A 13114-nucleotide genomic window follows, 5' to 3' on the forward strand; every position below is an offset into this window, starting at 1 on the left:
TGGAGAGGAAAAAAAAAAGGGTTGATTTTAAGGTTAAGAAATGTTGAACCATATTACTTTAAAGAAAAAAAATATAATAGCACAGAAGCATGTTTTAGGATTTTATTTTTGTGTGATTGTGATGGTTTTGGCCAGGGTAGAGTTAATTTTCTTCACAGTGGCTACCATGGTGAAATAACTGGATAAGAACTTTTACCAGATATATTTGGGTATATTCCCTCTTGCTCACTGAGTTTGCAGCTTAGGACAAGTTCCCAGATTGGGACACCAAGATGCTCTTATTTATTTCTAAATTCTCCAGTTTGGCTGCAGGGCTCAGCTGATGCCTGGATCACTTGCCCGGTCACCCCATGCCTGCGGATAGAACATGGTTTCTTGTGACTGGTGGAATCTGTCAGTAGCAGGTAAATGTGCTCACAGCAGTGAGCCCAGTGTTCAGCAGGAGGCCAGGGTAACTACCAGCTGTCTTCTGCCTACAGAAAAGATATCTTGGTTATTTTTACCGTTTTTCACCTATGGCCTCTGTAGTCTTGACAGGTGTCAGCATATGGACATGGCTTTCATGTTTTACAAATCTTCCACAATTTGAATATCTCAATGACTTTCTATTTTCTTGATTTATGAAAACTTGTTCTAGCAGTTTCAGTCCTGTTTTGCCTGACTGATGCACTAGTCCTGAAGGCACCTGTCACTATACTTTTCATACATGATGTTAAGCATTTAAACAGCTTGAAGTCATAACCTTTTTATCTTGAATCCCTTTAGATTTCTTTAGAAAAAAATCTACACAGGTGCTGAGCCCCATGGTGCTGAGTGTTCTACAAATGTGGTACCAAAACAAGTTGTGATTCCCTGCACTGAACTGCTGAGGTTTGACATTCATGCTAGGGAAGAGGACAGCTGAACCTGGACTACACTGTCCAGTGTAGGGGTCTCTGGTGCATAACAGAGACCAACAAACTGGAGAGAACACAGTGAAGGACCACTAGCATGGAGATGTGCCCGACTGATGAGAACTGGATATGTTTAGTTTGGAGCAAAGGAAGCTGAAGGCTTGATTTAATTGCAGTTGTTCACTCTCATAATGAGAAATGTGAAGAAGATGAAACCATCATTTCCAGAATGTGTGCAGTGAAAGAAGAGGAAGAAATGTTGCAAAAGTTGTGACAAGGGAAATGGAACCAGTATAATTTAAAAATCCTCAGCATGAGTGTCGGGTGGCATTAGGATGTGTTCTGAGAGAGATCAAGGGACATCTAGCCCTGGAAAAATTCAAACTCATTTGACAAGGCTATGGGTGACTCCAGATGAGCTCCAGAGGTCTCTTTCAATCTAGATATTTCTAGACTTCTTTGACAAATTATGTCTTTTGCAGAAATTATGGGAAAGATCACACTGCTATTACTGAAAACAATGGAAACAGTGCTGTATACTCAAAGTGACCCTGGAAGTGTCACTAACAATGAGATATCTCAGAATTCTGACTGGGTTGCAAAAATAAGGATTGCAACCCAGTGATCAGTGGAAAACACCCAGTGCTAAAGGGGAACCAGAACAGGATACACCCAGTGGTGTGTTTGGAGGACAAAACCTGTTTTCTTGCTGGGTGCTTAAAGGTAAACACTTTTCAGACAAAAAGAGATATGTACAGTACTGCATATATTATGAGGCCTATGAAAACCCTAGTTTTCATGGATACATGTGGATTCCAGCAAAATGCCACAAGGGATTTTGGTGGTATCCACATGTATCCACGAAAACTAGGATGGGTTGATGGGTTAAGCCTCTGCCACAAAAGAATATTTTATTCTATTCATACACGTATGACAGGTTATGAACTGCTGGTTCTTCCCTTGCTAATAGGAATATCCCAGAGAAACCATCTCCTGTAACCTTAGTCCTGTCCTGAGTGACCACCATTAATTTGCAGGTCTATTGTCAGTAATTAAATTGCCTCTTTGGCAAGAACTCAGTGTAGCCAGGAACCACACATTGGCAAGGCTGCCTTTGGGCTTTTACCATTTACAGTGAGGAGTAAAAAAAGTACATTGCAAATAGGGAGCTTTGCAGCAAGAATAATGTAGCTTTAAATTATACCTTTACCTCTGATTAATTGCATAGAAATAAAAATTTCCAAATAATGGAAATAAGATTATTTGGTTTTGTACTGCAGGCAGTCTGGTGCTCTCAATATGTGTCGCTTGATGCATTAACCTTACAGAGATGTTTTTTGACAAACAGAAATAAAGGCAGAAAAGAAGCTGACTTTGAAAAATCCCTTTCATTAACACTCTGGCTTCTTGGTATAACTGAATTCTTGTCACAATCCACTCAAATTGTCATGTTACTCACATAAGTGTAGCACCTTCCTGCAGCAGAGCATATTAACTGCATGGGAAAATTGAGCTGGAGTGGTTAATTGGAATTGGGTTTGGCTAGGAACAAAGTAAAAAGCAAAGCTAATCTTGTAATGAAATCTTGGTTTTAGCAGATTACAGTGATAAAGATTTGGCTGATGAAGTACTTATTGGGTTGTTATGTTAGAATTTAGTACTCCTGACTTTTAAAATATATTGTTTAATAAGTAGAATCTGGAAGAAGGTTGGGAGGTCAAAATATAAAGTAAGTTATAAAAGGATACGAAGGAAAAAAATTAGCAAATACTGTGTTTTCTTTTCTTTTTTTCTGAGCAATCTGATCTAGTGGAATATTCCCTGCCCAACAAGGAGGCTGGAACTAGGTGATCTTTCAGGTTCCTTCCAACATAAACCATTCCATTATTCTGTTTCCTTTTTTTAGCTTCACTTTCATCTTTCAAAACTTTCCAAATTTTGAAAATCCTGTTTAATTTGAGTTTTTAGATAAATTTGTGTTTTTCAAAATTGAGACATTTTATAAACGACATGGTAGTAAAATAAAGAGGAGGAGAAAATACCTATTTATATGTCATCTGTTCCATTGCATGCTCAGGGACAGCTTGCATGACAGGTTGAAAGTGAGCTCAGTTGGGCAACCCATGCTGCCAAAGAGGCAGAGATCTAGATGAATGTATGACTGTATGAGTAAATTTCTATAATGACTAAATTTCTCTTCTAGAAAATATCTCTTCTAGTTTCCAAGCCTCTCTCAGAGTCTGCAGGTCAGTATTGAGAGGATTGCAGAGGAAAAGCTCTGCCCAGACTCCCAGAGATTCCCAGAGATGTATTGGAGAGTACTTGGGAGGTGAAATATTACTGAAAGTTGCTGAGGTACATCCAGACTCTTGGTCAAGGCATAATTCTGCTTTTTCTCCTGAGCCCTGCTAGTGTTCCTATGCTGATCCAAACTGACTGTGAAATAGTGGAAGGAAATTGAAGGACTGGGGACTTCCATCTGTTCCTCCAGTGAAGGGACAAAGCACATCCACATAAAAATGTATCCAATTGACAAAGGCATAGCTAAGCAGATGGTGCTGTCAGGAGGGTTTTCACTGCTTCATCCAAGGATATTTAATGAGTCATTCTTTGACTGATGGCAGAGTTTAGAATATGTGAAGAGGAAGAGAAACTTTGAAGTGGTAAATTTTGTAAATCGGTTGAGAAGAGTTTTAAACCAGGATCAAGAGTAGCAATGGACAGTGCACTACAGAAGAGTATAAACTCAAGCTGACTTGCTGACTTGGACAAAGGCCAAGAAACTAGAGGATATAGTTTGTTTTACAGAGTTTAGGAGTATCAAAGGGGATTATAGAAAGCCTGCCAAACAATTTACATTTCTGTATATGATAAAAACCACGGAGAACACATCTGTAAACCTGAAATTTTTTTCATGCAGAGGATCAGAATGTGATTTAATTTACAGAGTAGACTTGGAGAGAAAATTCACATAATTGGCATATTGATTAAAAGTATTAATTTAAAGGGTATAATGTGTTCATGGACGAAAGGAAGGAAGTGTTCCTTCCATGTCAAAGATGCAAGCTTGATCTGAGGTCTCCAAAAAGCATTAGGAAGTGAGTCAAGCTGAAAATATCTGGGTAGGCATGAAAGGGGAAAAAATACATATAGAACAAGTGGGTCACTAAATGAAGAGTGTGGATGAGACTTTGTGAGAAAAAAGACAATCAACTAAAACATAAATCTCATGACAGTGGGAAAATCACAGAATAAGCTGAGTTAGAAGGTTCCCAAAAGGATCATCAAGTCCAACTCCTGGCCCTGCACAGAAGCACCCAAGAGTCACGCCATGTGCCTCAGAGCAGTTGTCCAAACCTCTTGAACTCTGTCAGGCTTGGGGCTGTGACCACTGCCCTGGGGAGCCTGTTCCAGTGTCCAACCACCCTCTGGGTGAAGAACCTTTTCCTGATATCCAACTAAACCTGCCCTGACACAGCTTCAGGCCATTCCCTTGGGTCCTGCCACTCATCACCAAAGGGAAGCGATCATTGCCTGCCCCTCCTCTTCCCCTTACAAAGAAGTTGTAAATGCGATGAGGTATCTGTCAGTCTCCTCCAAGCTGACCAGACCAAGTGACCTCATTTACTTCTTGGCTTCTATGGCTTCCCCTCAAGACCCTTCACTGTCTTTGTTGCCCTCTTTTGGACACTATCTAGTGGCTTAATCTCTTTCTTACATTGTGGTGCCCAAAGCTGCACAGAATATCCAAGATGAGGCTACCCCAGTGCAGAGCAGAGCAGGACAATCCCCTCCCTTTGCCAGGCTGGCCATGCTGTGCCTGATGCCCCCCAGGAGACACTTGGCCTTCCTGGCTGCCAGGGCACTGCTGACTTATACTCAGCTTGCCATTGACCAGAATCCCTGGGTCCCTTTGTGCAGCACTGCTTGCCAGCATCTCATTCCCCAGTTTGTCCGTATATCCAGGTTTGACCCATCCCAAGTGCAGAATCCGGCACTTCCCCTTGTTGAACTTCATATGGATAGTGACTGTCCTGTCCTCTGATTTAGGAAGGTCCCTCTGCAGGACCTCACTGCGTTCAAGGGAGTCAACAGCTCTTCATAGTAAGAAATAAAGGAACACAGAAGTTTTACCTCTCCTGCTAAACGAGGGGAGACAAGGACTGATCTCTGTCTTTGAGGGACACACAAGCATGTACATGGGTTTACTGCCTTACTGTTGAGGACAAACCTTATTTAGAGCAGAGGGACACAGACTGCTCTTCACAACACTTGATCTTCAGTCTACCCTGATCCCCTGTGGCCTAAGGCACAATCATGATTTTCCATGATATCTTCCTTTGCCATTCAATGTGTGTGAAATAATGCAAGGGCTGTGTTACAGCTCACCAGACTGGTGCTTTCATGGCATGGAATGCAGAGCACATGCTGCTTACCCTGGAGATAACCTGTGAAGGTGGAGTCCTTCAAAACCAGGTTACATAGTAATTTTTCAGGTAAGATTTTGGTTAGATTTTATTTTTAATGTACCGTCAAAATACATAGAGCACCAGCAAGGCATTTTTATTATATTTCTGAACAAATAAGCCTGAACAAACAAATGAAGAAACTAAATAAAGAAACCAAGAAGACTAGGAGGGAATTTGGATTTAGCTACTGAGGAAAGCTGAGGCATGATCAAAATCCTAGAGGCTTGGGAGCATTGCCTTATATAATCATGTACCAGAGTACTGTTATGCACTATATATATAAACACCTGACTCCAAAGTAAAGTGACCATCACCTTCATTTCAAATAAATGGAAATTGGCTTAGCTCCCTCTATTGCTCCTTGGATCAGGCTTATACTCCCCCAGCACAGGCAATCTCCATTTCTGTAAGACCATGGCTCCTACTGCCCCACCTCCCTCACGGTCATCCCTTGACCTCTGTATGGCAGTTGTGTGCTAGAAGAGCTCAGGGACCACTGCATGGGTCAGCATTCTCCTCCTGAGTCTTCAAGTATTGCTCACCTTATATGGCAGACTGTGGGCACCCCAAGACCATGCAGTTGTCATTACTGTAGGATCTGGAGTCTGCCTTCCTTATGGCATCTAATTTCTTACTAAATGGTTTAGTACTAATTCCTTATGGCATCTAATTTCTTACTAAATGGTTTAGATCTTCAAGAAATCCTGAGCTACTTATGAGATGTCACTTACAGTTCAAGGATCTGCAGGAGTTTCTTAACACAGTCTTATGTCTATTCAACTCCACAGGACTTCTGAAGCCAGCATGACCCTGTCTGAGTTTCATTTGGAAAATGTGTACAACTAACTCAGACCATGGCATAACAGTTTTCCTCTCTTTACAACGGTGTTGTGGTTTAACCCCAAGTGGCACCTAAACCCCACACATCCTCTTACTCAGTCTTCTCACATTGAGATGTTGGAGAGAATTGGAAGAGCAAAAGTGAGAAACCTCCTGAGTTGAGATAAAGAGAGTTTAATAGGTTAAGCAAAAGCTACACACACAAGCAAAGCAAATTGAGGAATTATTTCACCAGTTCCTATGGGCAGGCAGATTTTCAGCCATCCCCAGGACAGCAGAGCTCCATCATGCACAGTATCAACTTGGGAAGACAAACACCATCACTCCAAATGCCTTCCTCTTCCTTCTTCTCCCCCACCCAGCTTTATATACTGTGTATAATGCCACATGGTTTGGAATATCCCTTTCAGTTGGGATCAGCTGTGTCCCCACCCAACTCCTTGTGCACCCTCACCCTCATGGCTGGTGGGGTGGGGTGAGAAGCAGAAAAGACTTTAAATCTGTGTAAGCTCTTCTGAGCAGTAACTAAAATATTTCTGTGTTATCAACACTGTTTCCAGCACAAATGCAAAATTTGCTGCCTGCAAAGTCAAAAAATTTTCACTAGGGGAAAAATGATGCAACAAAGGAACAGAGAAAAGTCTCCAATTCACATTTTCAAATCCCCCCAAAATTTTCTGAAAGTATATGTTTAGAAAAGATGGATTGTGACAAGCAGTTAACAGTGCGTTCCTGATTTCAGCTTTTTTGCATGCATGAGGTAATGTAATATATTGGCTTGGAAATCAAGAGAATTTCTGAACATTCAGGCAAATCCTGACCCTGCTGAGTGTACTGAAAAGCAAATCTCAAGCACTGGCTAAAAGATTATTCCAGGAAGTGATTTAAAAATCTTTTAGACCAAGATACTCCTAAATTTATCTTCACATATCTCACACTCCTTATGGCACTGGTTTTGTCTCCTTACTCCACCAGTGGAGCCCTTTTTTCATGCCTTGATTCATCCCCTTCCTTCACACCTTTTTTCACTTTTAATGGTTTATTTGTTCCAAATGATGATTCCTGGGTGTTAAGCTAAATGATTCTTGTGATATAGTTCAATCTGTCGAGCAAAAGGATGCAATAATTAAGGTTTGGTCTAACTTAATAGTTCTCATGAGTTGAAGTTAAAAAGGGGATATAGGAAAGAAAATGGAAAATCACACACTGACTGAATTCTTAATCATCTCTGGTGTATAAAAATACCCAAGAAAGAATTACTTTTTATCACATTCTTGGCTAAATGAAGCACATTCTAATATTCTAATTACAATATTAAGCAAAGTTATAATGATGAAAGGTCAAAGTAATCAAGAACTATCTTTACTCACAGTATGTGCTACCCATTCTTACACAAAGAGCTGTCTCTGCCAGCCCTCATCCCTTGCTGCCTGTGATAAGGAAATTAAGCAATTGTTTTAAAGCGGAAGTAAGATCAAGTGACATATTATGACTAATGAAGATATTAACACTTGCACAGGGAGGACTAAGGAGAATGCAAAGGTTTTTCATTTAGCTTTCTTCCTTGTAAAACTTTGAGTTCTCATTCACAGTGTATAGACTATCTCTGCAACCTGAACCTTGCTCAATTGTGCTGACAGAGTCCCAGCCTTAATTCCACAGGGACTGGAAGATTTTAGTTCCATCACAGAATAAACTGTCATTGAGGTAATGAAATAAATCTACTCTTTGCATTTCAGCTGTGGTTTGATTGCTGCCCTTGATTACCTGTATGTGCCAATTCCCCGGGCCTGGGAAGATCAGAGCTGTGACATCTTGCAGCTTTGCAACCGGGTGTCTCAGCCTTCTGATCAACTATACATTTACTCTTAAAACCTGGTTCAAGAGCTGAGCTCTGTCTTTAACTTGGTGCCAGAGAGGGAAACAAGAGCTGTATCTCCTTTCTTTTCAATTGCATCAGTAACAGTTGAGTCTGAAAGTAAATCACTTGATTGCATCCTTTTGTCCATAAACCTCCTTTGTATCCGGTGTGCTCATTTGTGAGCCAAGACTTGTTTTACAATGTTCTGGAAGCTTTATGTACACTCTGGTCTGATCAAATCATAACAATCATGATTTATAGCCCAATCTCTTCCATAAAAAGGTGGATAGTGAAAAAGAGAAATATTCAATGTAGATGGAAGATCTCAGCCCACACCTTTTTCACTGGTGAATAACTGCAAGTGAGAAGCTGAGTTGACCTAATTTGCTTCAATGATAGTGACCTGTTAGCTCCTTACTGAGTGCACCTCTAGAGGATTAGTGTAAAATCAGACTTTTTATCCTGGAAGACAGTTTGAAAGTCTGACTGATATTTAATATTTAGCATCTAAACAAGGCAGAACAGAAGTACACAAGTGGTGCTCTGCCAAACAAGGATTTTGTTGCATCAGAGGCATTATGGAGTAAATTGGTCACTAGTAAAGTCCAGAAACTGAAGCATTAGGGAGAATTTCCCTGAGTTTCAGTGGTGTATTGAAATTTTCTGTATTTTATTGCTATACCAAAAGTTTTTTGACTGAAAACCAATGGAAAAATAGGAGGACCCATGGCTTGGGCTGTACTCTGAGTTTTATTGCATTAAAAACTTCTTTTCTTTCTTTTCCTCAATTTCTTTAAATGAAATAGAATTTTTACTTGTACCTTTACCCAAGCTTGAGTCCAAGACATTTGGAAACTGTGAAGATGTCCCAACAGCATATAATTATATTTACCTGCTTTTACACTTCCTATCATGAAACAGAAGTACCTGGTTGGAGGACAAGTTGCCACAAGCCCGAAGCACTCCAGTTTGCCTGGAAGGCACCTGGAAGGCTTTTATTCTTCTTGCTATGAATCCAGACTCCAATTATCCTTTTTCAAGTTCTTACCCCTGAAGAAGGAAACTAAAAGCAGATTTTTCTGTGTAATTTCATACCACATCAGTTACCTGTGTGTGTCCAGAGCTTTGTAGAGATTTGCTGCAATCATTCTTCATTGAGCTACAGACGCTGACTCTGAACCTTTATTTTCCAGCAGAAGTGCTTGTGGAACTGCTGTCTAATCTAATTGATTAAGCATGAACTACCTTCTCTTGGATAGTAGATCGCTTTTAGTCTTAGTTGTATTGAATTAGTTCTGCCAAGGAGCAATTGCAGGGACAGTTATGCCATTGGATGTGAGGAGCAATGACCGGCCTTGGGCATAGGATAGGGACAGAAAAATTTTCATTGGAGTCAGCCGCAACCGAAGACAAGATATGTGATACCAATCTGATGGTATTTTGAATACAAGTCATGAATCTAGACTTTTGTAGAAAAGAGTGCACAGCAAGGTTTCAAATTAACTTTGAGCTACAAATACTGAAAAGTCAGGAATGAGTGGTTGTCAGGATTTAATCTAGCCTAGGAGGTAGTTGAAAGGGAGAAGATGAATGATAAAAGCCTCATGCCCAACTTTAAGATAGTTCCCTTCTTGGTAAGAGTGGAGATATTTCCCTCAGTTATTTTGGGAACCATTCTTTTTTCTGCTTTAAAGAGCTGACATTGTATTTAATTATGCGTCAAGTCCTCCACAGATCAGCTCTGCCCACCACTGACAAACAAGTTGAATTTATTAAGTTTTTAGCCTGTGTTGTGTTTCTCAGCCTTGGAAATTGTTTCTTTTGGATATGAGTTTTCAACCGGAAAGTGGTGCAGAGGTCTCTTCACCACTACATACTAAAGACTTCTAAATGGCCCAAAAATACAAGTCAGTTCTCACTTAGCTGAGTCAAGTCCATAATTTTGTTGGAAAATGTTTTAGAGGTTTGAGATTCTATAGTACGAAAAAGAAAACCCACTTACATGCTTTAAGTTACACTAGAAAAACATTATTGTAAATTAATTAAATTAATGTCTTTAATTGCTTCGAGTCATTCTCTCATTAAATGTAGTTCCTGGACTGCTGGGTGTTTGTATTAAAGATGTTTGTGTAAAATAAATCTGACAAAGCACTCATTATCTGAGCTGTTTTGTGCAAGAAAAGTGGTGTTTTGGGAACATGGAAAAAGTTGAAAATCATACCAAACAGATCCTTAGATTTGAGGCATGTAGAGACTACACTTAAAACCAACTCTGATGTGGCCCATGAATTACCCTTTGATTTCCAAATCTCCAGGAAGCACTACAACACAGTAGTGTAAATGAGAGGTTTCACTCTTTGGTGTCAGTTTTTCCTTAATGATATTGCAAAGATACACTGATGTTGCTAATTAAGGAAAGTCAGTATTTCATTATTAATGTTGCAAAGCTTTAAAATCTTAAGTATTTTCCTTGATTTTTGCATGTCAAATGCCTACCTGATTTAGCTTGATTCCTGGCTAGATTCCCCACAGAAAATCCTCCTTATTCTGTGGTAGAGCAGCCCCTCTGAGTCAGGAGGCAGAGGCAACAGGGAGAGCTGCCCACAACTCCACACACAGTATGATTCAGATCTTTGTGGGGGTGTCTCTAAATGCTGTGTAAAAGGCTCTTGCCTCCATCATGATGACATAATACAGGGTTTTAACTTACCAACTGTGGATGTGCTCTATTTGTTTCCAAACGAATAGTGAACAGACTGCAGATACTATAAATATTCTATGTAGTTACTCAATAAACCCAAATGGCTGTAAATAAAAAGGACCTTTCTGAATTACTGAGTAAATAGTAATTTCTCAAAGCCCTTTTACCCCATCAGACCCCAATTAGAACTGCAGACTATGTCAGAAAACATTTAATTACTTTGCAGAGGATTCCATGATTCTGATTATATTGGCTACACCTCTCTATTATTCCTGTGCAAAACCTACTCTTTTGATGAGTTTCTGTCTTGGTTTTGTTTTTGGTTTTGATAAAAAGAAACAAACAACTCTAGGAGGAGTCTTGCTGCCTGTCCACCAGAACTTCTTGCTGACCAGAAAATTTGCTGTTCCTTGACTCCTTGTTTTCAGGGCTAGGTATGGTGCTTACACTGCAGGGAATCAGATCTGACATCAACTGAAGTCATTAGAAATAGGTTTAAGTCATAAATTAAGACATCAAAATCAAAATTAACATTTATGACCCAAGTGTCTAAGGTCTCATCTATGACAGATCCACTCATAGAACCCATGTGGCACTGAAGGCAAATTGTCTGACCAGACACAAGAGGTCCAACTGACCAGGTTATGCAAAGGCATTTTAAATCATCTGAAATGCCTTAGAGTTTCTTGAAATTTGCACATTCCCACAGGTCCATGGTTATATATGCCTTAAAATACAGCCTCAGATATCTCAGGTATGATCCCACTAACTGTTTGTATGTTATGGATTTATAGGAATATGATTCTAGATTTATCTATTTGCCTGAAATTCCTACTCATCTGTGGAGGAAAACTGAACCTGATATTCCATATCCAGTAGACTGCTCGGCTGGTTTAAATGAAGGACTACTGGTTTAAATGAAGGACTCTAAGGGAACTAAAATTAAGCTAAAATTAATGAATCTACTCTCTGCATCTTGAAGACCTGAGTCCAGAAACTCATCATGCAGCTTAAAACTGTGGCCCAGAAGCAACAAGGAGGTGCCCCCAGGAAATCTGTAGGACCCTGCACAGCCATGTGTGAGCGCTAGGTGGCTTAATATGCCTGATATGTAGCTTAATCCACTAGCAAAAAGACATTGACATGACAGTTTTATCCACAGGAGTCAAGTAAATCTAAACCCACATTGTGTTCCTGGATGTTCCAGAACCCAGATAGTTAGATGAAGAATGTGTACTATGTGTAACAATTGTGCCCTTGATCCCTGAATACAGGGGGAAATGCAGAGTACATTTAGATATTCTATACTTCTCTTGCTTGTTTCTTCCTACTCCAGAAAAGAGGGTAGACATTTTGTGGCTGCACTGATAGAAGGAAATAGCAAATAATGGACACAATTGGCAGCTGGATTTTTTTGTTGTTGTTGTGTTTTTTTTGGTTGGTTTTTTTTTTTGTTTTTGTTTTTGGTTTTGGTTTTTTTTTTTTGGTTTTGTTTTTGTTTTGAGGGTTTTTTTAATGTTTTCTTTGCTCTCTTGGAGATTTTTGTTTGATTTCATTCTGGTGAATTCCTTCTCCTTTCACCAAGACAGGAAATCTTAGGACGGACGTTTTTACTTACCTCTTGTTTACTTAAAATATAAACTTGTTGCAGATCAGATGCCATATAGTAGCCACCTATGATGAAAAATGAAATGTGTAATGTGAAGACTCCCTCCTACACCAAAAGGCAGCATCCCTATTTTGACTGGCAGTTTGAACCTCACTTGGAGTGTATGTGTATGTATGTCTTGCATAAGTGCATCCACTGTACGGATAGATGGCTACTGCCACATGGGATGAGGCTTCTGTCTTGTTTTGTGGCTGCATGGGAGATTTAAATGGTCTTTTCCAAGTCTCTTTAAATGCCATGCAGCCTGAGAATGACTGTCCTCTATCTCAATGCAGCTATTCAGTTAACAACTCAGCTATGTTTTCCTCTGCCGGAAGCCTTGCCTTGCTCTATTCTCTCTGTAATTATGGAGACTTGTACCTGTGTAATCTAGAGAAAATGTCATTCCAACATGAAAACCTTCATTGTGGAGTCTGGAAATCATGCAGCAGTTTAGCAGTCTGAAGTTTAGAAAATAGCACATTAACATTTAAATGAAGTGTTAAAATAATAGGCTGCTGCTGAAGTTCAAAGCTGAGGATGTGAATTTTTTACAAAGGGCACTTTGCATCTTCAAAGAAGGAATCATGGGCTTTTGAAAATCTTAAGTTAACTCTTGCAGCCAGTGCCAATCTAGTAATCATAAATGAAAAGGGCCACGAGAAGAATTCCAGAGGCTCCATAGCAAGCTATGCAATGTTG

This window comes from Molothrus ater, chromosome 2 (genome assembly GCF_012460135.2).
Source record: "Molothrus ater isolate BHLD 08-10-18 breed brown headed cowbird chromosome 2, BPBGC_Mater_1.1, whole genome shotgun sequence".
NCBI lineage: Eukaryota > Metazoa > Chordata > Aves > Passeriformes > Icteridae > Molothrus > Molothrus ater.